Below are 27325 nucleotides of genomic sequence, written 5' to 3'. Positions count from 1 at the left end.
CACAGAAATCATCCCAAAGTTACTTCGTTCCCTGACTCAGGTTCTCCCCAGGTATCTTCTTCTAGCTCACATCCTCTTATTTGTTGTTATTGCCAAGCCCTACTCCCAGGTCAGAGCAGAGCTGAAGGAAAAGCAGCACAGACTGCTCTGCAGGCAGCCTTTGCCAGTCACAGGCCAAAGCTGATTGCAGGACTCACCCAGATCATGCACAGTAACAGCAGCAGCATTGTCAGGTAATGACTGCATCAAATTCTGAGTCAGTTCTCATACCTGTGACATGTTTTTGCTTATAAAATAAGCATAACCTATAACCCTCATTCAGCTACAATAATGCAGAGGCATATCTTGCACATAACCTACCTGAGAGAGCTGTTTTCAAGAGATTGCTTTTAATAACATAGGAAAAAGTATTCTATTTTCAAACTGGGACTTTTGGAGCAAGTCAGCTGTCAGAAATCTCTGAATTCACACTCAGGCAGAAAAGGATTGCAGTTCCTGCTGCATATGCCATTTCCCTCCTGAAATCCTGATACACATAAATTAGGGAAGTTGTATGCTCAACCATACAGATTCAAGGGTAGCTGAACAAAAATGGTTAACATATAAAGGGAGAAAGACTTGTGAAGAAGAAATGAAAGCATCTTCATCAGGTTAGCACACTCTTATATAAACAAGCACTTGGACTAAATGTGCTCCACAGAGAAAAAAAAGATGAGATGTTATCTTTACAGCTGCCTGGCAAAGGTGTGAGAGTGACAGTAGGAAAGATACATTTCTGTCCTAGAAAGGCACAGAAGACTAAAAGAAAAAGGGAAGAAAAAAAAAAAAAGAAAAAGAAAAAAGGATCTTTTTTCCTCCAGGGACAGGAGAGGCAGGATACTCTTGCTGGAGAGGGAAGTGTTGCACATGGACAGAGAACATAGCAGATGCTCAAGCTCAAGTCCATTTAAAGGAACAGTGCCATGGTAAAGAGCAGAGGACAGTGGAAAAAAGTGGTTTCATAGTTAATACAATGATTCTTTGACAAATTGTATATTGTGTATTGTATATTCTAGAAACTCAAAACTTAAAAATATTTCATGCTGTTACACAAATTAAGTGTATCATAATAAGTTAGTAAATTGCCCTGAAAAATACTCTTCTGGCCTAGATTATATGCAGGTATTTTTTAACAAATCCCTCTCTAATTTCCCTGGTTTTCCCCTCCAGATTGCTCACAAGTGACCTCTGCCTTTTATGAACCTTCACTTTATGTCTTGATGCAATTGGAAAGTTTTTAATCTCTAAATAGTAATTGTATGTCATTAGACCCCACCCCCTTTTTCCCCCCCAAACAGTAAGTATCACAGAAAATGGTTTGATAAATCAGATCAAAAAAGAGCAAGGAGAGTCAAATTCAAACTGAAAGTAAGGTAGTGCAATTTGAGAATCTATTCCAAACAAGACAGTGAGATTCTTCAACCTAGTTTGGATCACACCAGTAACTTTGAAATCACAACAGTGTGCCCTAAGAAAAAAAGAGACTAGATTGCATATGCACATTTAAAATTATTTAATCTGATATATTTAGTCTCTCAGAATGGTAGAATCACCTGCTACAAAATACTCTATGTTCCACACATCACTTAGTGTACTGTTTGCAATGAGAACTTCCTTCCTTCTAAGCAATTGTGATACTACTGGTGCCCAGTTTGAAAAGCTCCATGGGTTATACATGTGTTTAACTTTACATACATGAACAGAAAACAAGACTTCAGCTCTTAAGCCATGGTACATATGACAAGACCTCTCAAAGACAGCTAACATCCTACATACCTAGGTGAAAGGCTACAAAAATGGATTGTCAGGGTAATTTCCTGAATTCTTTGGGTACAGATAAGTACTCACTCATCAACAGTGAGCTGGAATATTTTAGAACAGATTTTCAAACTAGCAGACTGCTTTCCTCTGAGCCCATTAGTGCAATTTACTCAGTGCTGTCACAAGTGTCTGCAAATGCAGAGGAGCTGGAAGGAAACCCACAAAGCTTCTGACATAAGGAGCTTTCACAGTGAAATGGAGACACACTGGAGATACAGTTATAGGACTGGGCAGGTGACCACAGAGATGGAAGGTCAACATCACAGTGCTGCAATCCCCACTCTTCACTTAGCAGGAAAATCAAATTAACAAAAATTTCACAGAAACAGGTAAAAGAAAGATGTTAACATATGGTCTTCAGAGCATTGACCTAGAAAACATCTGAGCTCTGGGATTTTTCAATCTAATATTTAAATCAATTATCCCTAGATCTTAGAGTATGGAAGTCTGGACACACCATAGTGAGGGGTGTGCAATTTATTGCAGTTATGCAAACCTATAATCTACTGTTGATCTGGAATTAAGATATAAAATTCAGATTCAAAATGATATTAATAGAGAAAAATGCCTTTTTCAGGACTCTTCTCGGCAAGATAATAACAATTTTCAGTAATGGAACTGCAGAACTAAAAGTCTCCTACCTTTTCATGATTTTTAATATATGGCCTTATAAAATGTATGTTGAAGTGTTCCTGCCACAAACAAGAACAATTTGGTGGCAGGTTCTCTCTTACAGAGAAATTCTATATGCAAAAAGTAGTCTTCATTTTGAGGCTTGATATGTCAAAGTGACAAGCTTGTTTTTAAAAGGCTATCTGTCAGCTGGCTTAAAATTGCATGTAATTAGGGCTTGGTTCAAAATATTCTGAAGTCAAATGAAGTCTATTAATTTAAACATCCTTCATTCCCACCACCAAAGAGATATGACATTTATTAAGCAGCTCTTTCAGATCATACAGAGTTCTCAGGTGTTTGATTTGCTAAATGGACAGGTACAAGCTACAAAGGAATCCAAACAGCATGATTTACACTTTTTTTCAAATCATGCAGTCCTGTAAAACAACTGTCTGAACTAGTTTATCCAAATGGCCAGCATTTCCATTTCCCTAAGCCACCAAGGAAAATGACCAAGCCAAGCTACAGAGCATTGTTTTAAATGGCTGGAGTCCAGCCAGGAAAAGACCCTTCAGTGCCAGCTCCAAGGCTGCAACATGCAGTGGCACAGAGGCCCAGGAGCTTTGCAGCGTTAATTCACAGATTTTACTTTGGTCTTCTCCTGACTTAGCACTTCACAGCTTTGGATTGAATTTTTTTATTGTTTAATATCACAAAACATCTGTGAAATCATAAGTATAGAGTGCCTGATTCAGACAACAGGAAATTAATTGGAAGCTGTTAAAATGGTGGAAGTTTCACATCAAAGTTTCACAGGCATTAATCACTTCCTACTCACAAAATACAGAGACCACAACTGAGCATAGAAGCAATTTTTAAAATTTCAGTGTTGTCTTGAAGTAACATTGCTTCTTTTTTCATTCATCCATTTTCCAAAATGAAACTTCAAAACACTGGCCAAATTTGAATCAATGTCAAATCTTTCAAATCTGAAGATTGATTTTCTGTTTAAAAAATGACTTTCAAAGTGACTTTCATAGCAGAGCACACAATGTGACTATCTGTTAGCTCATTCTCACCCTTCAAAAGCCCTTTCTAATGTGATAACATATTTCAGACTGCTAGCAAATTGAGTACTATAGAGTTTCATAGTTATGGTTCGTATATTGAACAAGGACCATCAAAGAAAGTGAGACCAAATTAGAAAAGTACAGAAAGGTCAAGGTTTGAATCTTTTACTTGTTCAGTAAAACATTGAAAATATATTAATTGACATGGCAAGAGAAAAGAATCTACATGACTTAAAAATCAATAATGCAAAAATAAAATGCTGTGAACTTTAAATAAACATTATTTAGCATTCAAAATGGCAAGGAAAAATATTGACAAAATAGCTCAAACAAGCAAGTGTAACAATGTTTTTATACAGTAAAATCTAAGTTTCAGAAAATACATATCTCTGCCTTGCTGCTAAAAAAAATCAGCTTTCATGTTCTACTCTCTGCCAGCAAAAAGCTGAGACAATGCATAGAGCTTGTTCACCACTTCACTAAGTGTCAATAGCACCATAAATCTGACAGCAGAACATTTCACTAACTCTGGAATATAAAGTGTTCCTACCTCCTGATCACAGTAAGTTCTACTGAACACTGCTGAATGGAAGCCAATCTCTATTTATTATAGAACCATTTTATACAACCATTTTTAATATTTCATATATATATAATGGTTTTATATAAATATATTATATACAACCATTCCACCTTCATTTAAACCAGCATTGGTGTGCTTAGGCATTTCCAACACACCATTAGAGCCTCAGCCCCATCAGCTGTGCAAGCCACAGCTGAGTAACCAGATACCCACAGGAGGGCTGGAGCCCTGTCCCCTCAAATGAAGCATTCCCCTGAACCAAACAGCACAAGGATGTTGGTTTGCTTTGTGCTGAGGACCGAGGCCAGGAAGCCACACTCACTGAGGGACTCACACTCTCTGTGGTGAGAGAGCCATGGCCTTGAATGAATGAAACAGAGATGACAACATCCCATAATGATCCTGTGTCATAGTAATATTGAAGTGTGACATCAACATTGTGGGTTTGGTAGGGGAAAAGGTAAACGAGAGAGTTAAATGAGGAATTTGAGTTGTGCCACCTGTGGGAGCATCTCTGCTCTTCTTTTGACTTTGCAGTATGCCATCCATGCTCTTCATCACAGCACATCAACACACACCAACAGCTACCAGGCAGAGCTTCAAATTGTGTACACCACACACTAATCACTGCTGGAATTATACTACTCCTTTCTTTTTCTATCATTCACTTCTCAAAAGATTTATTTCTCTAGTAAGAGCTAGAGGCCTTAGGGATCTACAAGATAGAACAATTTAACATTTCACATATAGCAGCAGAGCTGTCTTAGCATAAAAAGCACTGATCCTTTAATGAAGCTGATATGTTTGCAGTGATTCATTATATTATAAATAGACCTTGGGGAGAGATTTGCTAAGGATCTTGGGGAAGAAAAAAAAAAGAGAAAAAGATATCTTTAGACCATTCCCCCTCACACATCATATTCTCCCCTCCCTTGCTTCAAGCTGGCAGCATTGACTTAGTGTGAAAACAACCTCAAGCTCAGGAACACAAGAACACAAATATGGTTAAATTCATTTCTACAGAGTTCTGTGTATCACAAGAGACACACTTCAGCCCTGTGCTGGTCTGCATAATTTCATCTCATATTTTACAAGCCTGCAATTCATAGATTCATTTCAGCATCACTAGACATGGGCTGCAATCCTCTCACACGGCCCACGACAACTCTGATTGAAGATTACATCATCCTAATTCACATGTTGCCACATAACATTGTTTTCTAGTTTAACAACAAGGGTGACACTCCCACAGCAGTCTGAAATTTAAATTGGCAGACATTAGCCTGTAGTTTCAGCATCAGATGTGCAAATGTTAAGACAATAATCAGGTCTTGAATAAATCACCAAAAAAAAGTTTCTTGCAATCAGAAGAAACATTTATTCAAAGCTTTCTGGACCATGAAAGTACAAAAAAGGTGATCTTATATGATCACCAAGTTCTTAATCACATTATCTTGACATTTTCAACTATGAAATCATTTGCTCAGCTCCACAGCAATACCTGTATGCTTGTATGAGTGTTGGTAGATCTCTAACATTTTATTGACTGTCATGTACTTCTACTCTGAAAAGAACAAGTGACAGTCAGAAATATTCACAGCTGGCCTACAATATCACTGAGGCTACTGCAGCCAACACTCAGTGCTAGTAAGAGATTGCAAACAGCTGATAAATGAACCAGAAACGCCAGCAGCTATAAAACATTTCACAAAAACATGCTTTCCTCCCCACAGTTTAGTACTTGGGGCTCAATGGGGTACCACTGATTTGAAAATATTTTTGCACATAAATAAACAGGAGAACATCAAGCAGTTTCAAAAGGATGAGAGCCCTCAGAAGCTTCTTTAAATGAATTGACCTGATTTATAGAAATTCCCTTAAAAGGCTGGATTGGCTCCAAACCCTTTGTGTCACACTATTTTATCCATTGTAGCGGATCTAAATAGAGTAACTATCCTCATTGGCAGTGAGATGAGACTCCATTATTCTCCTATAGGAATATTTTGTGCAAATACTGCTCACCTGTAGAGAAATACAGTAGGTAGTCACAAAGCCTAGAAAAATAATGTCTTAAATATTGATCCTGAATGTAATACTTTGAATATCTAAAATAAGAGAGAAAAGTGAAGTGTACCAGACTTTATAAACACTAGCTTAAAGTTTTACTTAAATCATGAGGATAGCCTACAAAAAAAGCAATTTCCTGTGATTTGCTTGAACTCATGGGATAAGGATAATGTATTTTCTGAATAAGTACAGCATTACTGAGGTAACCCTGTAGTATTCAGTAGTTTATTTATTGAGTAATCATGCACCACCTCTGAGCTGCAGAGCCCATACTGACAACAGCACCAGAGCTTTTTAATGTAGTTTAAAATAGTTCCAAAACCAGAGGAGAGAACTGCCCTAAGCACAACTATTGCCTCCATTGCTTTAATCACAGCAGAAGCCGTGTTTCAAGTTTGGAACAATATCACGGTTAGTCTTGTCCTCATCCATCTTGGTCAAGTCCAAAAAGCTACACTTAAAAGTAAGAGATTCTGGCATGTGTGTATTACTTTTTTTCTTCCCCTTTTTTTTTTAATTAAAAAAAAAAAAAGTTGGTTTAAGATTAAGAGCTAAGAGCTGCACTTGAAAAGTATTCTGAAATTAAAGTCCTCAACTAGAGGCTGGAGGAGTGAGATATTCTATTCATTTAGCAAGGCTCAATTTTATTTTCCATTGCTTTAATCTTATATTTCTTAAAGGTGCATTCATAATGAAAAAGAAATGCATAAACTTATATAGTCACATGCATGCTGGCTGCAAAGCTAACTGCTTTTCAAATATTCAAAAGAAACGAATAACTTAATTTCTTATTATGATATAGCAACATACATCACTGCCAGCCAAAACAAAACATGACTGGGAACTGAGCCACATACTTTTTTTTTTTTTTATCATATTATCCTAGGCAGAAAATTATGAAGTTTATTGTTTTGTACTTCTGACTCTCTCAGACATATCATGCCCTTCACACTATAGAAGAATTTATGTAGCCAGAGAGTAGCATACTTGCCTTATAACCACAGATAAGGAAAAAGGAAATGCACCAAACTGAGTCAAAGGTATTTTTAAATCTAAAGGTATAGAAATAGTACAACACACCTAATAACTAAAACAGTAAATCTTTCAGAAAAAGTTTCATGCAAAGTGTCAATACAGATGAGAATGGAGACGATCACAACTGACATCCAAATAGAAAAAAAAAGGATAATAAACTGGCATTCATTGTTGGCCATTGATGCAGAACTCTGAATATTACTTGACAAATATGACATTTCTTCCCAATTCTTTTAGCTCCTTTGATTGCTCAAAGGAAGAAAAAGCTTTCTTCAGGAAATTTCCTAGTCCCACCATTCTGAAGACACATAGAAAAATGACAAAATTTTTCTCAAGTCCATAATGTAAATGAGATCAAGCATACAGGATTTTCTCTGTAACCTAGTCAAGTAAATACAGATATTTCTATTGAGTTTTTTGGACTTTATATCATGATGTTTCAGTTCCAGGACAGACCTGCTGGTGACACAATTCAGAATTATAATTAAGACTCTGGTCTCATCCACATCAAAACTAGAGTCCACTTAAATCAAACTTTCATCATAGTAGAGATTACAACTCAAACTTACTGAGTTGCCTCCAAATTTCTCTCCTTCTTGTCAAAGAATACAAGCTTCAAGTATCACTTTCAGAATTGTTTGGCTGTCTAGAGGTAGGACTTCATATTCCACAGCTCATGCAGGATTCACATGTTTAGAAACCGGGATTCCTGTGCAGGTGATATACAGATACACTGCCACAGAAAATGCTTCATGCTGCTCTCCACAAGTACATTTTGTCCAACTAACAGCTCACAATTTACTGCATTCAGTAGATGCTCCTGAATCTAGTTCTCTGTTATAAGGAAAGATCAACTGCAAGCTCTCAAGGATGGATCAGAAAAAGCATAAAAAATATAGAAAAGGAACAAGAATCCTGGAAAAATAATTCATTGCAAATATATGTGGTGGACAGAATGCATGAGCGTTCAAACTGAAGGCAATGGATTTCAATTAACATAGTCTGCAGTAGAGTCATAGTGAAAAAAAACAACCACAAACAAAATGAACCTTTGCAGCAGCATGTGGCAGGGTGATATACCAAATTTTTCTGCATACAATTACTGATAGTGCAAAACGTTTATTTATCATGGATTTTGCTGACAAGATTACATACTGCAAAATACACAGTCATACCAAGACCTCCCACTGATATTGAAACAGATTTTAAATAATTCTGCAGTAGAAGTAGCAAAATGAAATCACTTACCGTTAGTATTGCATTGCTGGAACTATCTGAGGAGTCAGCTCTCCAGAAACAGGTTTTTCTATCAATAATTGACAGCAGATACAGTTTCAGGCAGTAATACACCAGGGAAAGACCGGCTGCAGCAGCAGCTCCTTCCCATTTAGCCTGTCTCTAGCACTTTTTAGATCTCTTTCTTAACCCTTTCTAGGTATTTTCTCCCTGTGTTTTGGGTGGCAAGACAAAGGCACGATATATGCTATAAGAAAAGAATGCATGATTTCCCACTTTACTTAGTGACAAGAGTTGTGGGAAGAAAGTCAGTAGGATTTAGTCATAACAATAAGCTAAAAAGAAGTACAATCTAAAAACAGAAAATGACTCAGTGACTGGAAAGAGATATAACAGGGATATAAGCTACTGTAACCAGGACAGTGGTTTCTCCAAACGTAGAATTAAGAGGTCAAGACCACAATAACACAAGGCACTGGTATAGAAGGCTAAAGAAGTTAATAATTTGCAATAAGAAAAAAGATTCTCATTGTCTTCCAGGCTTGGATCTATGAGATCTGAGCTTTGAAATCAAACCTACCTGGTTTCAGTGAAGCCAGCATTACAACCTTATAGATCAATTTTTAAACCAAATGGAATATTAAGTGTAGTAATGGAAAGAGAAAAGGTACATCCTTTACTGGAATAGCTGTTTCTGTAGTATTCTGAAACAATTCCTTCTCCTCAAATGAGGTTGTTTTCTTTTACAATGTCAATTTATACCAATAAGAAATTGTTTTCTGACATCACTTCAAAAGATGGCTTTTCTTTGTCATATTATTCTTTTACATTAAGAAAAGATTGCTCTGATTTGACAGATCAGTACACTTTAATGGACATGGGCCACAAAGGATATCTGACAATAAAAGGTTTGGAAAGTTCCTTTGTTCAAACAGATTACTCTTCCCTTACAGAATAAAATAAACAACAGCCACCAAAAAAGAACAACCATGGAAGAAAACTGAAGGTACCAAGTGCACTCCATTGTTTTGCATTAGTTTTATAGGAGTCAGGCCCATGGGACGTGCCAGACAAGACTGACTGCACCACTAGTGCCATACCTACCCTACAAGGATGTGATGCTTTAAGTTTTAGCTTTCATATTATCCAGATTCTGTGCTGCATTAGTATATAACTCTGAACTTCACATAAAGGGTTAGCAAGTTCTCACCGCTTAGTTAAATAAAACAATCCTTTTCCAGCCCAAAAATTATAAACAACAGCAAATTGAGAACAATCTGGGAGGATGAGACTTCATAACCTAAAGCTGTAATTGGACAATTAGCCCAAATATGTGAATGGACCAAAACTTATAAAAGTGTGAAAATGTGTCATCTGTTATCCCTCTTGAGTGTAGCCTTGGCCAGACTCTTGTACTGCCCAAGGTGTATCCTTGGAAGGCCTTTTTAATAAATACCTACTTTATTCCTTTGGCACCGTCTAGCCTCCACTCTAGGTAGCCTCTCAAGGCATCAGATGAAGTATCATGATAGAGTCTAGTGAGATGGGAAGGGATATATTCCCATAAAGTAGCCAAATGCCAGCCTTTGGAAATCAAATGCAGGTAGAATAGAGCTGGGGAGCAGAGTGTGCAAAGGCTACAGTGTATGTAAAAGACATTTCCCCTTACTTCCCACCCTCCTAATTTGCAAATGATAGGAACAGAAGCTCTCTCTGAACAGCAGAGAATGTCTCTTGCTTGCCCATTCTAGAGAAGGATGAAGGCCCCTACTTCAGTCATACTGGCCAGGTACACCTTCCAAAATTGAAGAAATTACTCAAGGACTTCGAAACTCTAGGAAATTATAGGAGAAAACTTAGTGCAGCCACCTGAGATGCAATTTCATGTGGAAGAATAGAACAGGGAGTGAAATCTGGACATCTCTCCTGAAGTCTCTTCCCACAGATGACTTTTCCCCATGGCTCCTCACACTGTCTTGGTTCCAGGTGTCATACATGCAGCTGTTGCAGAAACTCAGCTTCAACTGTACTATTAATCTGTTACCCTCAAACAACTGGAACTGTATTATGTAGGTATATCCTAGGACTGAGACTTTTTATTTATCAAGGAAACTAAATGGTGTGTTGACTATCTGTGTAAAACCTTCCCAAACACACATTCACAAGAATAGATCTTTTTTATTTTAATTTCTAATAAATTTTATTTCATTTTCCCATAAAATATCAAAGACTTGCTTCCTTATGTGCTTGCATTCCTGAGTGTTGCTTTTGGCAAAAAGGCCACAATGTCCTTTCATTTTCTCTTCATACCTAGAGGCAACAGAACAAAGTAATATATAGGCTTTTTTAATTGACTGCTCGGGGTCATTAACTGCATAATTTCTCAACTGGTGTCCAGACTTTCAAATCTAGCTCTGTATTGTTCCCTTACTTGTCTTCCATTTCTGCACTTGTGGATGCTGCTCTGGGTCAATATTTGTCACTGTCTAAGCTGAGTTGCCACCTAAGCACCACGCTGCCACTCGCTCCCTTCCCCACCACCTCAATCTCCCAGCATGGCTGAGAGAATCAGAATCAGAATAAGAAAAGTCATGGCTTGAGATAAAGACAGTTTTATGGGGAAAGCAAGAGCTGCATGCACAGGAAAAGCAAACCAGGAATTCATGAACCACTTCCCATGGGCAGGCAGGCACTGAACCATCCCCAGGAACCACGGCTGCATCACCAGTAACAGTTCTTTGGGAAGACAAAAGGCACCACTCCAAACATCCCTCCCTTGCTCCTTCTTCACCCCTCTTTATTTGCCAAGTATGACTGTCACATGCTCTGGGACACCCCTTTGGTGGGCTGGGATCTGCTGTCCCAGCTGTGTCCCCTCTCAGTTTCCCAAGCATCCCCAGTCTCCATGGCAGTGCAAGAAGCAGAAAAGGCCTTGGCTCAATGTCAGCCCTGCTCAGCAATAACAAAACATCTCTTATCAATACAATTTTCAGCACAAATGCAAAATGTAGCCCCAAACTATGTACTGTGAAGAAAATTAACATTTTCCCAGCCAAAACCACCACAATATCCTACAAGACTCCCAACTCTGTGCATGTGAAACAAGTTTGGCTTGAAACAGCACTGGTTCCTGTAACTCCATACTTTATTTTATTCACTGGGTAGCTCCTGTTCATCCTCAGAACATTATTTTCAGTAAATGCTCCCATTTCTTAAGTGGCACAAAATGTACCAAACTCATGTTCTCAGATCATTCTTGCTCATTTTTAGAAAAAAAAATCTTTTTATTCAAATTAATGCCTAATTGTTAATGCTCACTAGTAATTTATAGTCTTTCAAAGACTTCAAGTTGACATTAAAAGTTAGGATAATATTATATCCCTCTAAAAAGCCCCATGAAATAAAATGTAATTCAAAGGGTAGTTTTTTCTGGGTGAGTAAATTGCACACCTTTGAGATTTCTGTCGCCAATAATTCACATGAAGTGTTTTTGCATGTTTCTCTCACCTTCCACAAAACCAAGATAAGCTTGGAAGGATAAAACACTATTACAAATTCACAGAAATTTCATGTTCAATGAACACTAAACACTTGACAACCACCCACAAAAGCATAGAAAGCACAGTCTTCTATCACATAGCTCTATTTTATATTTTTCAAGAGAAGTTCATGCTGAGCAAGCACATAAACATGATTTCCCCAACAAATCAATATTCAGTCCACTTGTTTTTTGTGGTCATAACCAGTATCAAGATCTTTGCCCCTTCACCTGCAACAATTCAGTATTAAGCATCTGATTTCATTTTCTCATGCTATATTCCAGTGCTTCCACTGCACCCTATAGGGATATAACTGTGTTGGTTTTCAAGTGCTAAAAATAAAACAAACACATGTCAACCCAAGGACAAAGTTGAAAGCAAACATACTTTAATGTAACCAAAGAAGAATATATTTAGCATTTTGCTACTAAGCAAGGATGAAAATAAACATGTCAACACATTGCTGTGTCTAACTGTGAAACCCACACCCTACTCAACTCGTTCTGCAGCATTTATTATACATGAAAAGTGGATTTAGCCTTCATTTCTTTATTCTGAAGAGTGACTGTTAGTACTCTGTTACTACTCCTGGCCATAAAGGCTCCTGAACTGCAGTGTAAAGCACTTCCATCCTTTTAGGCAGTCAGTTTTTCTATCAATTAACAGTAATGTAGCCATCTAAGGTGCATTTGGACAGTGGTGCATATTAAACTTCAATCTGGAATCTTTCCAAAACCAAATACAAGCATAATGGGAAGTGGCATGACACTCACTCCACTCCAGAAAGTAAAAAGTGATCCCTAAATCAGAATGTTTGCTTCTGTCTTTCATTATTGTTAATTTGGGCTCTCTGTAAAACAGTACTGTTCCTCTGTCCCCAAAAATGAATGTTCATAAAAACCCCATGTGATCATACTTATTAATACTGCCTTTGAAACAATATGGATCTGTATTTTAACATTTTCAATTTTCTGAACTTGAACACTGGGAAAACAAATAGTACAATTGCATATAGTGGTCTTAATTTTGGAGATCCTGTATTCTGATTAAAACTGATATTGAAAGCAAGACCCATTATGTCTGCTTTACTTAACCTTTCAAAACACAAAGCCAAAAATTTATTCTAATACATTATAGGTTGTTCTTGGGCATATGGAATTCAATGTTGGTAAATGAGTATAAACTAATGAGGTAGAATTATGAAACCATATTGTACAGTTGTATGAACACTTCAGTGAGAAGGCAGGGAGGGAAACTGGGAAATGCTCCTAGCAAAAAGCTATTATTTAACCCCTACAGAACCTGTAGGTTCTTGCCTTCACTGCCATGAACAAGAGGATTCAGTAGACTGGGGCACTATAGAATCTCCTGGTGTCAAAGATTCTGGCTCCAAGGAGTTGCAACCCTGGAAAAGGAATATTTGCTCTAATGCCCACCAGGTTCCAAGGCTGACTCCTTCAGAATGTCACATTTTTTCTCACATATCCATACAATATCAAATTATTCTTTTACCCATCAGTATAGTAGACATCAACAAACTCCATTCTAAATTTAAAAACACATTAGTATTTTAAATATTAATGTTTAAAAGGTTCACTGTTCTGGTAAACTTTCCAGGAAGCTCATAATGTTTGCAAAAGGAGTAGTTGCAAAGTATCATTCTGGCAGGACTTTAGGTAAGCATTAATGGAGCTCTAAAGAGCTCCTCGTGCTTAATAAGGGCCATTTGACTTCCATCAGTAGGATTCAAATGGCCCCAATTAACTTCTAGGTATGTAGAAAATAAAAATTAATCGAGTGCTAAGTGTTCTGAAGTTCACAAGGGAAAAACAAAATCCAGCTAAAATGCTCCAGTATGAATGCTGTGGCACTTACAGTGAGATTCTAGCTTTGACAGTTTGTATGCACCTTTCCAAATAAAATGAACTCCCTCTTTCAAACAAATCCAAACTATTCCTTTCCCACTCAGATCATTGTAGAGTGACTGTGTCAAGTATGGTGATGGAAATACCTCGTCAAAAAGACTGGCAAGCGTTCATCTTTTTTGTCAGGGACTGATACAAGGCCTATCAAAAAAATTCTGTGTCATCATGGTTTAGGATTGCCCCAAAAGCCACAGCACTTCAAGGCAGTAATAACACTTGGAATTTTCTGAAGATTTGTGGAAACATATAGAAGTGAGAAATTAGCATTGTCAATTTCTACAAGATATCTTCACACTGGTAAATCGTAGCACAAAATTTAAAAAATATTAGTAACTCATAGAAAAAAATTATCTTGCAACATGCTGCCATGTGAATTTTTTAAGACAGGTGCTTTGCAAAAGTAGATGCAGGGTAGCTTAGAAGATGTTATCTATTTCTCTATTTCAGACATTAAGGTTTCATTTCAATTTCTTGTTACATAAGGATTTACAGACTTAGATTAATGTGTTCTCAATTAGTATAAGACATCTGCAAGTAGCTAGTAAATGCAAAAATACTCCTTAACACAACATTAAAATATAGGCAAGGAAAAAATGGGGGGAAAGGGGGAAAAAGCACAGAACCTTAGAAAATGTGGATGTACAAGAAATTTGCCATATGTATCCTACAGAGACTTTTAAAATGTATAATAAATATCCATGGATGGAGATTCAAAATCAAATCATACTTCAGTCATTTTTGGTGTTGACAATTCAGAGTGAGCACATTCAGCAGTCAGCATCAGTGTGCCACATTTCACCTTCAAAATTCTATTTATGGCCCTCATAACCAACATACAGCATTAGAAGCATCTCAGAGAAAAATCCTAACTATACAAAAAAATGCAAAATGGCTTTGTGTCTGACTGCTTCTTGGTCACTTCATCTCCCAGTTCTTCAGAACTGTCCACAACTAAATCTATGATGCCAATTTACCACTATCAGCTTTGGAATCAAAATTTTATTTTGATTGCAAACCGAAGCTTCATATTACTAAAATGACTGCTAGATTACTGGAATAATTACCTAATAACTGCTGACAGGCTTGATCTCCTGGCCTCTTCTAACACTCCAAAAGTGCTGGGTAGATGCCTTTGGAAATATGTGGAATGTATCCAAACCATCAGAAATCTAGAATAGGGGCGTTTTTCTAAAGAAAAAAAATAAAAAAAAAAATAAACCTGACAACTATTTTTCTATACTTTCTTGCATAATATGGTGAATACCTGCAGGTAAAAACATACTTTGTCATTATAAAAGAAGTCACATATTCTGTAATAAATACCTCATGTAGTTTTCTGAAGCTTTGTAACATTTTTCTCCAGAGAATCTTGCTTCAGAAGTAATAGCTCCATATGTCATCATAGACATTACATATACTCACCACACAGGAAAACCACGGCATAATAAATACCTGCTTCTCTGTTTTTGTTTGTTTGTTTGAACTATCATTAGTTCAAACAATAACATGTCTTATTTCTACAAAAACCCCCATTGCAGCACTTAAAACAGGGGTAAAAGCTTCTGCAAATGCCAAGTCACTGTATATTTTGAGATACTCTGCAGTATTTGGGGGACAACCAATTCCCACAGAGCAAAGTACTTCAAATCATTCCTGTGTGAAAAGAACCAGCAGGATTTCTCTGAATATTATTTAGATAGGTTAATTAATTAATTAATGAGAGATTTAGACAGAAAAGTATACTGAACTAGGGGTGGGTGGGATGTGTGTGTCTTGTTGGTTTAGAGGGAGCTTAAGAAGGAATAAAGTCTAATTTTGGTACTCAAACTGCAAATAAATAAGAAAGGCACAAAATCGATCAATACTGAGACCTTAAGTCAGTTTCACAGATTTCAGCAGTACGTTCAAATTCCAGCATCAATTGCTTTTCCGTTTTGCTTACAATTATGTGTGCTTTCAGCAGCAGAAATTCAAAAAGATCCCACAGATTACGGGCTTCCAGCTAAGCACAGAAAGCACAGGAAGATATTTGACTTGCATCTCCAGAGATTTAACTTGTTCTACATTTCAGACTCCACTGGGTACCACTGCCAAAAGACGATCCCGTTTTAACCTTAACTGCTTCTGAAGAGACCTGGCCGTACATGCGATACGACCCGCACAGACGATGGGCTTGGCATGCAAAAATTGGGGGGGAGGGGGGCGAGAAGAGAAAATGAATACCTTTAATCCTGGAATGCCTCCTGCTTCCCTATTCCTCACACTGCGACAACACGCGCAGTCATCCTCCCTCCCTGCGCGAGGGCTGCCCGCTGCACTGGGGAAACTTCCCGAGGGGCCGCTGTCCGCGCTCCCGCCGCACCTGCCCGCGGCCCCGGGCGGACAGCGCTGCCCCGTCTGCCCGGGGCACCGGGGGAGCGGCGGGGCTGCCGGCACTTCCCCGCGCTCCCGCCCCGCAGCATCGCCCCGAGCCGGCGGCAGGTCCCGCTCCGGCAGCCGCCGGCACCCCCGCACCCCCCGGCCGGACACGGCTTCCCCTCCCCGCCGGCGATGCTGAATCACGGCGGGCCGCCGCTCCGCCGCCTCCCTGAGCGCGGGGGTGGCAGCCTGTGCCCCGCCGCCGCAGGAGGAGGAGGCGAAGGAGGAGGTGTCGCGCCCCGCCGGCCCCTCACCCTGCCCTCACCTGCCGGGGCGCGGGCGGGCGGTCCTGCAGCGCTCCGGTGCTCGCGGGCGGCGCGTGCTGCGCCTCACGGGCGGCGCGATGCCGGGCGGGGCGATGCCGGGCGGGGCGAGCCCGGGCGGCAGCATCCGCGCCGGGCACGGGCAGGAGGAGGAGCGGGAGGTTACGGCGGCGCTCCGGGACAAACCATTCCCTGCGAGGGGGCACCGCCGGCGGCCGGGCGGCCGGGCGGGGCGGGGAGCGCGGGCCCTCCCACACAGGTACGTGCGAGGTTCGCCCCCGAGGGGCGTCGGGCGGCGGACGCGGAGCGGCGCGGCGGGCGCGGGCGGCGCTGCCGGTCCGCCGGTGCCCCCCCGCTCGCGATGGGAGCGGCCCGCGCTGTCTCGCTGCCCGAGGACGCGAGCGGACCCGGCGGCCACGCGGGCAGCGCCCGGGGCGGCCAGCGGCCGCCGGGAGGAGCGAGGCGGGCCGTGCCGGCCTCAAGGCTGGCTGCGGCCGTCTCCCTTCGGCCCCGCCGAGCCGCGGGACCCATGGCCGGCTCCGGCTGCCGGGAAGCGCCTTAGGAATCCTGCGGAGCGCTCCCCGGCCGCTGAGCCCGCGGATGCCCCGAGCGCGCCCCAGGGGCCGTGAGGCGCGGGGAGCGGAGCCTCCCCCCCACCCTCGGGGCGCGTGGGGCCGGGGCGGGTGGAGGCGCCTGCGGACCCGGAGCCGCCGGCGGTTCCCCGGCCACGGCCCGGCACCTGCCCCATCCACAGAGCCGTGCCTCCTGCCCGCGGCTCCGAACAGGTTTTTTTTCCTCTTCCCCTTTGGAACCGTTGCCAAATGTTTTGCTCCCGTGCGCACAATCGCTGTTTGCCACTCTGAAAGAGCCATTTCGGGCTTTTCCTGAAACTGCATCCTCGCATAAAGGCACGTGACCCAATCAGATAAATGCAATAAAGATTGAAAAAATAGAGAAACGCTTGCCAAACAAATTTTTTTAGGAATTTTTCAGAAGAATAAAAAGTTTGACAAAAAAAGAATACTTACAGAACAAATCATAAAACATCAACTGAAATTTAGTCAAGTATCTCAGTAGATTATGTAGTGTCCTCTGTATTTATCAAGGTTAGGAGCCCAGTTCATAAGCAGTGGAAGTCACCATGGCATTTTATTTTGTCTGCATTATGTTTGTCATGGAACTAACAGTAATCTTTTATCAACTTCTGGTTTATTAATTAATGATCTTACATTGTTCATCCTATTACATTCTTACATCACACATTCCTCACTACTACATACCTTTAAAATCAATTCCAGTCTAGTCTTTTCTGCACAATCTCTTGCCTAAATTAAGGTCTTCCTTATGTCTACAAATTAATGTCTACAACTACATCTTCAAGGCAGTTAGAAATAAATCTGTTCAGTAGGCTTAGCTTCAGGTTTTCTATTTTTTGGTCAGAAATAACTGAAAAAAAGTTGATAATGTTAAATGATAATGAAAATTTAATTGCAACTTGGTCAGCATTAAGTTTTTTTTTTTTACTCTCTTTCAACATCTTTTGAGGTAAGCTGATACTTTAATAGGAACAGATTGTGGGCTTCTTGCAAATGCTAAAATTATTGTTCAGGACAGAAAACCACATTAAAAATCCCTTAGGAAATCCTAGAGAGATATCAGACTGTTTTGTCGTGTGTGGTATTAATTTGTAGCTTGTAAAGTTGAAGAATTTGCTTTCTACAGACATGGTATTTTTCATCGGGTTGGATAACAAACTATGTTGTGATTTCTACTGATATGCTGAAATTATGATTTATTTGCCAGTAAAACCTCTGTTGGGCTTGTCAAAAAAAAAAAAGAAAAAAATCAGAGATATAATTTCTAGCCACAAGCATGTAATCTGATAGAAGGTCCCATGCTTGTTTGTGTGTTTGTAGGAGCAGGTCTGAATTTTAGTGATAGAAAATCCATGCTAAAGCAGCGGGACCTAAGCTTGTCCCCATGTAAACAGTCATCACTGTCAAGCTGTGCCAAAGCTGTGTTCCAGGATGCTCCTGAGGAAAGGTTTGATTCTCTTTCCGTTACTCATTTGGAATGCTGCCACTGGCTGCAGATGAAGCCATTTCCAAGGCTGCCATGCACTGCACGTTATCTCTGGGTCGGAGCTCGGGCTGCCGGCTTTGTTTTAGCAGTGTGTCCACATTCCACAGCCTCTCCACCCCAAGCCATGTGCACACCTCTGCTGAGCAATTGGAGCTTGGGAACAACAGCAAACCACAAGGGACTTTGTGGTGAGAGCATACCCAGCTGTTGCTTTATGATTCACAGGCAAACCTGAAGTTTGGGATAGAGTTGTGGCCTGCTTGGCTCCTGGGAGGATTTTAGGATAAGCCTCTCTTTCCAGGTGCAGCTAGTGCTTCCTCTTTTCAGAGGGCTGGTACCAATGGTGCTGTTCTCAGCTGGGAACACATCTTCCCAGCAAAGGCCAGAGCCTCACAGCAGAAGCACTTTTCTCCTCTGCATTCCTGGGAGGCAGGAGGCATTAATCTCTTCCTGAATGTGCTTTTAGTTGTTGTTTCCCAGAAGCAGATCAGATTTACTCTTTTTAATGCGATCTGCGTTCTGAATCACTCTGAGAGTAAATGGTACTCGCTACATCCATGTTGAAACGTTAGAGCTTACAAAATGTAGTAAGGAACCAAAGCCAGGCATTAAATACACAGATGCTTAATTAGGAGCATTAAATAGAGTTATATTTTTTATATTGAGCTAGTTTAAATATTGTATATTGATGCACTTGAGAACAGATGTGCCTAGATAATTATTGTAAATAGAAAGAGTAATAAAAAAATACCTTTTACATAGCATGAAGATTATCTTATGAATTTCATAAATGAACAAACAGGAAAGACAGAAAAACAGATCAAGAAGAAAGTGTTTTCTCAGAAATCTACATATTTCTAAGAATTTTCTTAGGTTTTTCCAATTTTTCCATACAGAAGTTCTGGATTCCTTCATGAATTTAATTGTTACAGTTGAAAAATGGTGAGGGCAATCAGATCAGTTCTATCTTCAAGAGAAAGAATTATTATTTACTTGAACACAATTCCTATTTCACCCTTCCTGTTACCACAAACATATTCCCTGAATAATTATGAGCACTGTACTGATGTATATAATCCATCTCCAAGTCAGTAAATACAGTGTCCTCAAATTACAAAGAGGATAATTAAATTCTCTAAAGAACACTGGTATTTGAACAAAGCCACAAAATAGACTTGGAAATGCAGACCTGTTTCTCCTGCTCACTCCACTGCCAGCTTACAGAGCTGCAGTAGAATTCACAGTCTGGTGTGGTCCAGAACACTTGAAGTTGCATTTTACCCCTGCTGTTGAAACAGGCTCTATCCTTGTGCAGCTGTTAGTACTCACAAATGCCAAAAAGATCTTCAAAATATGAAATGTGACAATCCTGAAGTTCAAAAGCTTTGAAACAGAATCAGCATATAGATTTGTAATAGGAATAATATCTATTTTTATTAGCTAATAGCTATATGTGTTTTCTTCTGTTTGCACAACACTCATCTTAGAATATATTTACTGAGTAGATGATTACACTTTTCTAAACAGGTGCATTTTCCCACTTGCTATAAAGCCATGTCCAAACATAATCTGTGCTGTCATAAACCATCCATTTCCTAGTGTCAGCCTAGAAAACATTACCAATGGAGAAGCAAGGTTCAGCTCAACTTCCATCCCTATACTTTATATTCCCTTGGGATTCTTGCTACAATACTTCTCAGGCCATACATAATTTTTGCTTCAAAAAGCAACACCCATTTCTTTTATAAGCCATCTGCTCAGCATGTTAGCAAAATCCATGCACCAGCTTCCCAGCAGCACCAACACCTGCTAACAGGGGATGGTGTTTCAGGCAGATATTGCCAGCCTGTCACAGCTTCTTATCTCCTCTCTCTCTAATCTTCAGAGCACTGTCTGGGATTATCTCCTGGAAATCAAATGCCCAGCAAGATGGCTTGTTACTTTTTTATGTATCAGCAAATACGCACTTGATTGAGTTCATTAGTGCTGTAAACATCTTTTATTATAGAGATCAATGTGAATTTACAAGCTGTAGCAGTATGATATTGACATAATGTAGCATTTCATGTACTATAACTTTTTATAGTCCTCAACACTCCAAACATGCTGTGGGTGAAACTCAGTACTGATGTAAGCAGATACCATAACACCAAGGCTATCCACAGACTACAGCCAATTATCCTCGAGCTTAATGAGGCTCCTTTGGTTCAGAAATGATTTTAAACAGCTTTAAGATAGGAACACTTCTATTTTTAGCCACACAAAATATCATTTTGGAGCATCTCTATCTGTTTAGTAATCAAAACTTGGAGGTTCTTTTTCAAATATCTTCAAGTTTCCATCTGCTGTTTGCCTCTGTTTAAGAAAGGAAGTCCCAGAATTTCAGCAGTTTGGAGAAACATTTCCTTTTGTTGAGCAGCCATAGAGAACAAAATTATTCTCCTGTATGAAGGCTGTAAGATGAAATGAAGCATAAATTGAAGGAAAATGGAAACGTATATCTGTTGGTCAACTAAGTTACCATGGTCATCCAGGAAATAAAACCAGTTTTTGTAAATATTCACAAACTGGGGCAAGTTCATATAATGTTACTAAATACTTCTGCTATTGCTGGCATGCAGGCCCAAGTAGAAAGAGGGGTGTGAGCTGCTCCTCCTTTGCAGTTGGACACAGTAATGAAATCATTATTTTAAGCAATATGGTCAAATATGAGGAAAGTGGGCATGAGACTTCCACCCCAGCAAAGTTGTGATTTTTCCATGCATGTCCTTTCACAGTGTAAAAGTTCTCAGTATCTGTTCAATCCATGCCTTACCAAATACAAGCGGAAATTTCTTTATATAGGTTTGTTGAAATAAGTCTGAAGTGATTGGCTCATTACTTTCATGTAACAGCTGACAAATATTTAACCCCTCTAGTTATCATTTTTAATGGCAAAACACATTGCAAATGGTAACTTTTTTACCATTATTTGAATTTCACTAGTACTTTTAATGCTTTCTAAAATGAAAATTTAAAAAAAATTTTTAAATCATGTAATCTAAAAAAGTCATATCAAAAAAGGTAAGTGGAGTTGTCACTTTTGTATAGTCAAAGTACTCTTTCTCATATTCTTCTTTCATTACGTATAAATATTTAAACAGTATATATTTATGTCACAACAGAAAGTAATATAGAAAACAAGAAAAAACCTGCTGCCAGAAAACATGTTTATTTTTTCCATATATCACAAATTAAAACAGACTATAAGAGCATGAAGCATTCAAAAAGAAACGTGCAAGAAGTGTCTGTTAAAAAATCTATGTCTGCTGATATAGGTAAGGCTACCCTGGATCTGTCTGTCCCCAAATGACCTCGCTTTTCCTCAAGGTCCCCAGCTTTCTGAAGACCACACGTCGTTCCACTGATGTTTACAGGGGTTGTCTAGGCAACCAGATAAAACAGAGATTTAAAGGGACCTGCCCTGTCTGTGCTGTGGGCTCCAAACTCACATCAAGGAAAGGAGCCCTGCCTGTAGAGGAACACAGCCTGGGGCAGGAGAATCCTCCAGATTTTAGGCAGTCCTTTCCTACAACTGCTTGCTGTAGCAAAGAAACAAGACTATTACAATTAGACTTACATAGACATGGTGAGTTTTGATTCAGATTATGGATTGTAATTTTTTTTACTATTATAGATAATATTAACATAATGTGCACTTCCTTATGATCTCATTGGATTTTTATGTCCAAGAAGTGACAGTGACAACATTATTGAATGACTATGATTAATTATTTCAATTATGGTAGAAAACAGAGACCCCATTCAAAATTAGTCCCCCATTGTGATGCAGCTGTACAAACATATATTAAAAGACTGTGTCTGGACCAGAAGTCTGCAAATTACTGCACTCAGAGTCATCAGGGAAAAGACATCAGCACACATGGAACACTCACAGGCAGGGATGAACCTGGACAGTGTGTGTATTGCCAAGATTGTAACAAAATCACAGTTTCTCCTAATTAAAGCAAACTTCTTCTCTCCAAATGAGATAGGCTACCATCTCCTATTATCTTTCTTAAAAGACTATGTTGCATATTTTCCTGTTGCATGAGGCAAGTTCTACAATTCTTCTATAATTATTTTATCTGTTTTCTCTTGCACATGTATGTGCTCCAGCTGTCCTGCCTTCATTTTCTTCTCTCTACCATTTTCAAACACTCTCTTCTGTCCTGCAGCCCAGCCTTTCTCTTCCCTCCTTCCTTGAAATCCCAGCTGCCATAGAAATCCTTCTCTCCAACACCACTGGAACTCTCAGAAGCCTTTTACTTCTAACTGTATAACCCTAAAATTTGTGGATGAAAAAGCCCTCTCTAACTGGTAAGTATTGATATTGATTGTGTTATTAATATTTGCATGTTAAAGGATTCATATACAAACCATTTAGCTCCCCCTTCAAACAGACAATAAATTGAAAAAAATATTCCTCCCTTGTCATCCAGAGTGAAAATGAACTTTAAACCTGGATTTAACATTTCTAAGAAATTATAGGAATCAGTTATTTACCCAAGGACCATTTCTAACATGTCTTTTGTGCCTATTCAATATACTATCCTGTGCTAACTTTGAGGAATGGATATGGCGAATTATACTCTTGTCTCTTGAGTAAATTGATGCAATGTTATTGCAGAAATGAAAAAGAGGATGCAATCCTTGAGATAGCTTATAAAGAGTAACAGGCACAAAACTAGAAAACACAGCCAGGCCCAGTGTTGCAGGTAACATCCTGTTGTCACTGATGGCAAAACTTCATTTGAGTATGAAGAAATCAAGATTTCATTTGAGACTTCAGAAGAATAGTTTCTCATCAGTAATGGCTTCTATGGCCTTTGCTCCTGCTTGTGTGTGCCCAGGGGATCAGAAATCTGGTTTGTCTTCTCAGTAATGATGAGGAAAGGCCCTGACTGATTTAAACATATCTTCATTTTTGTTCAACACTGTCAGTAAAAATTAAGATATAAGGTACCAAATATTTGGAGGAGGTGAGGGATGCAAAATACCACCAGACTGTGCTGCTGAATTCCATTGGTTTTGTGAACTCTTACAAAATAACAGTTCTGGTAGTAAATCTGCAGTACAGTGAAGGGAAAGACCAAGTAAATGGAATAGAATGGCAAACAAAACAAACAGAGGCCAAAAAGGATAGGAAAGAAGAACAAGTAGAGTGTGAAAATAGAGGCATATAAAATCTTTGGAGGATAGAAAAGAACATTTTTTGGGAGGAATGTAAATATAATTTATTTTAGCAGTATAACAAAAATTAAAACTAGGAGGGACAAAAAATATCTGATTAAATCAGACTAACTTTTACTGTGATAAAGTAGATGGAAGGGAAGATTTCTGAGGAGAAATATCAAAGGGAAGCTTTGATATCTAGCTACTTCAAGTGATGTACACATATAATACCATCATGTCTGAGTTAAAATGTTGCACCTGAGCATAAGAAATAAATGCAGATATTATCCCCAAGACATATTTCTATACATCCTCTGTTAGAGACCTTGATTGATTCCTTTTACCTGAAGTTATTTGAAAAGAAATACAGCATTGGAAATGAGAAATGCTTGAGGATAATTTTTATATGTCAATATTTATTGGCTAATATATTACTTGGGAATGCATCTACTCTTTGCAAAAAAGAATGGACTTCTTTCTTGTAAATGTGATGGTTAAAATCATAATACTTAATACCAATTTAAAAGCCCTGTCTGTCACATTCATGTGCAAAAACTGTACTGCACATGGTTACCATCTTTAAAAATGAATTTGAAAAATAAAAGCTTCACTGGAAGCATTACATTTATTTCAACTATTATTAGAAAGTTACCTCTATATTTCAGATGTGAAACTGAGTTTAGAGAAAATCTGTCTTGGGCTAAATGCAAATAGAAGTCAAAGTTCTCTGTTTCATGAGATTAAAACAATGCTTGAAAACACTCAACTTCTCTTTCTTGGTGAATCAGCCATACATCTATCAAATATACAGAACATCTACTGATATCAAAGTACAGTCTGACAATGGCTTCTCAGGCTCTGGAGATGAGGGGGAAAAAGGTTTTACATTGATATTTGCATTACAACCGCTTGAAATAACCACTTCTTCTTTGTGCTAATGAGAATTAATAAGTTCTTCTTGGCATGCACTGTAGATATTTCTCCTTTTAGCTTTGTGAGTCAAAGACAAACAAAAAGAAATCCAAAAATAGTAAATAAACTTTTAATCCAGTTTTGGCTGCTTTTTTTTTATATGGAAAGTGGCTAAATTTGACTCTTTTTTTCTTGCATGGATTTTTTTTCAATAGATTCACCTCTATGAATATGATATTATTATTGCTTTTGTTTATTATTTTTCCTAATGGCCTAAATATTCTTTTAACAATTTAGCTTCCTGGCTTGTTAGTGTAAGGAAAAGACACTGCAGGCACCTGACTGAAGAACATCTGCTGAAGCCCTCTGAGCTGGAATGACCACTCATTCATGGCACTAGCAATATAAGAAAATATTAAACAAATAAAAAGACACTGAGAAGAAATTAAAGCATTTAAAGGCTCAAACTCTGGAAATAGCAGAAACTACTGGAAAAGAAGGCAAGAACGCTTCAGTGTACATCTGGAAACAGTAAGTGTTATTTAAAAGCAAGTCTATCAGAAGGAGGTTTTCCTTCTGAAAATAGCAAGTGCTGATGCATTTGGCATATTTAACACTTCTCAGCAATCTAAGAAAAGACGGATATTCATGAAGCTGGTACAAAAAATGAGAAGTATTGCATTCGAAATAAAAATGAAGCATATTAAAGTTATATGCTTTGGTCCTGAATGTTTAGAAGTGTATTTTACTTTATAATATTAGGATGACAAGATTATAAGATTATATTTACTATATAAGAATGGGGCGCTAGAAGTGTATGATAAAGTGTGGCATTACCTTGCCATAGGGTAAGATCTATTGAAGATTTTTAGATTTAAAAAAAAAAAATGTAAAGCCTTTCCAACTTTAAAGAGCCACTGGTTTTCAACAGAAAGTGGAGCAAATAATACAGAAATAGACTCCTGGGAGAAGCAGGCTCCAACTGAGGCAATTTAGAATCTGCCAAGAAACTAGTACTTGAATATTCAAGTGTTGGACTGGACTGTACTTTGGAACCTTAGATATTACCAAGAGCTGAAAATACCATAAGACAGAGATATCAGAGGCAGAAAAACACCCTGAGCTGGAATTCCTGAGCAAGGAATAACAACACAAATAAAGCAGATGGAAGACTCTGAACATTAAGCAAAACCTTGTATTTGTCTTCCAGGTGCCAAGGGTCTGAAGCATGAAGAAACTGCATATTGCTACCTTGGGTGATTGTTTTCTGTAAAATAAAAACACTTGCAGCAAAAGGTTATGTGTGCAGAAGAAATAACAAACATAAGAGCAAATGGGACATATTACTCTCATTAGGCATATATGCACAGCTCCTAGTCTTTCTAGGAACTGTGCTGTAACTCTGAGATAAAAACAGCAAGTTGTAGAAATATAAAGGGGTAAAAATACAGGTTTATGAAAGTGATTTTTTTTCTATTTAAAATGTGCTTCTAGAAATTAAAAAAGAAAAAAACAGGAAAACCATCTTGGACAGTTTTCCTATTTTTAGATGGCACTGCTAAAGATATTGCAGCAGAAAAGCTTATTATGCTTTAAGAAAATTTCCAGCTAGACTTCTTTAACCAATACAGTAATATGTGACAGAGGGACACAATTTACAGGACATACATTTGAGCAGAATACAGTGAAGCCTAGATTTAGATGTGACACTACTAGTTCCTCATCATTCCTCACTTATTGGGTGCAGAGTATGTAGGAAAACTTGCTAAACTGTTTGAACTTTCTCAGCTAGAATTAAAATAACCTTCAGGTAACCTAGCATATTTCACTTCCAAAGTGAGTTAGGCTAAACTGAATTAAGGTCATTTTTAATTCTGAGGAAAAATAGACACTGAGGCATTTAATATAGCTTAGTCTACTTTAAATTAACAGTTGTAATTAACTTAGAGATCTCTGTAGAAAAGACCTAAAAAGATAAATTAAAAACACCACTGTTTTTGTTTTTTGTTTCTCAGTTCTGTAGAAGGTGATTCAGAGTCTTAATATACAGTAAAAACAAACAGTATAATATTGATCACCTCTCAATTATGGTAAACTTAAGTAATTAAGGATGTTATCCTGAAAGTGGGTTACTATATAGTTTTTTAAACAGCTTTGCATTTTTTAATAACTTTGACTACACAAGTAGTATTTCTATTCAAATCTGTGGGAGTAAACTAGAATCAAATATCAGACAAGTATACCATCAACTCTGACTTTGGTTTCATTCCTGCTATAGTTCATGTGCAGCAGTAAAAATATGTTGCTAAACTACTAAAAATACAAGAAAAAATGTGTTGGTTTTTTTTTTTTTTTGTTTACCTTCCCCTACTCTATATGTACATAATCAATTTATATGGAATAATCTGCAGAACAATTATAAGCAACTGAAAAAAAGTGCTGCTTTGCTGATAGCAAGAGACTACACCCACTGCCAAATGATCATAAGAGATAAAGGCCAAGAACT

The 27325-nt window shown here is 38.6% G+C and overlaps 1 protein-coding gene and 1 long non-coding RNA gene across 2 annotated transcripts in view; one reads left to right on the top strand and one right to left on the bottom strand.

Annotated features, from left to right (window-relative positions):
- Positions 1-15992, bottom strand: part of TTLL7 (tubulin tyrosine ligase like 7) — a 64481-nt gene extending 48489 nt beyond the window's left edge. The window contains exons 1-2 of the mRNA XM_058808281.1: positions 15873-15992; positions 14995-15118 (exon numbers count right to left, since the gene is read on the bottom strand). The gene's annotated coding sequence lies outside the window, so the exon portion shown is untranslated. The remainder of the gene's footprint in view (positions 1-14994; positions 15119-15872) is intronic.
- Positions 15993-16794: 802 nt separating this feature from the next.
- LOC131560314 (uncharacterized) lies at positions 16795-26927 on the top strand. Its single transcript, XR_009274950.1, has 4 exons — positions 16795-16870; positions 22911-23052; positions 25117-25350; positions 26030-26927. It is a non-coding gene; the product is annotated as an uncharacterized LOC131560314 (long non-coding RNA).
- Positions 26928-27325: the final 398 nt, after the last annotated feature.

This window comes from Ammospiza caudacuta, chromosome 7, assembly GCF_027887145.1.
Source record: "Ammospiza caudacuta isolate bAmmCau1 chromosome 7, bAmmCau1.pri, whole genome shotgun sequence".
NCBI classification, from domain to species: domain Eukaryota; kingdom Metazoa; phylum Chordata; class Aves; order Passeriformes; family Passerellidae; genus Ammospiza; species Ammospiza caudacuta.
This window is presented reverse-complemented; position numbering and strand designations above follow the sequence as displayed.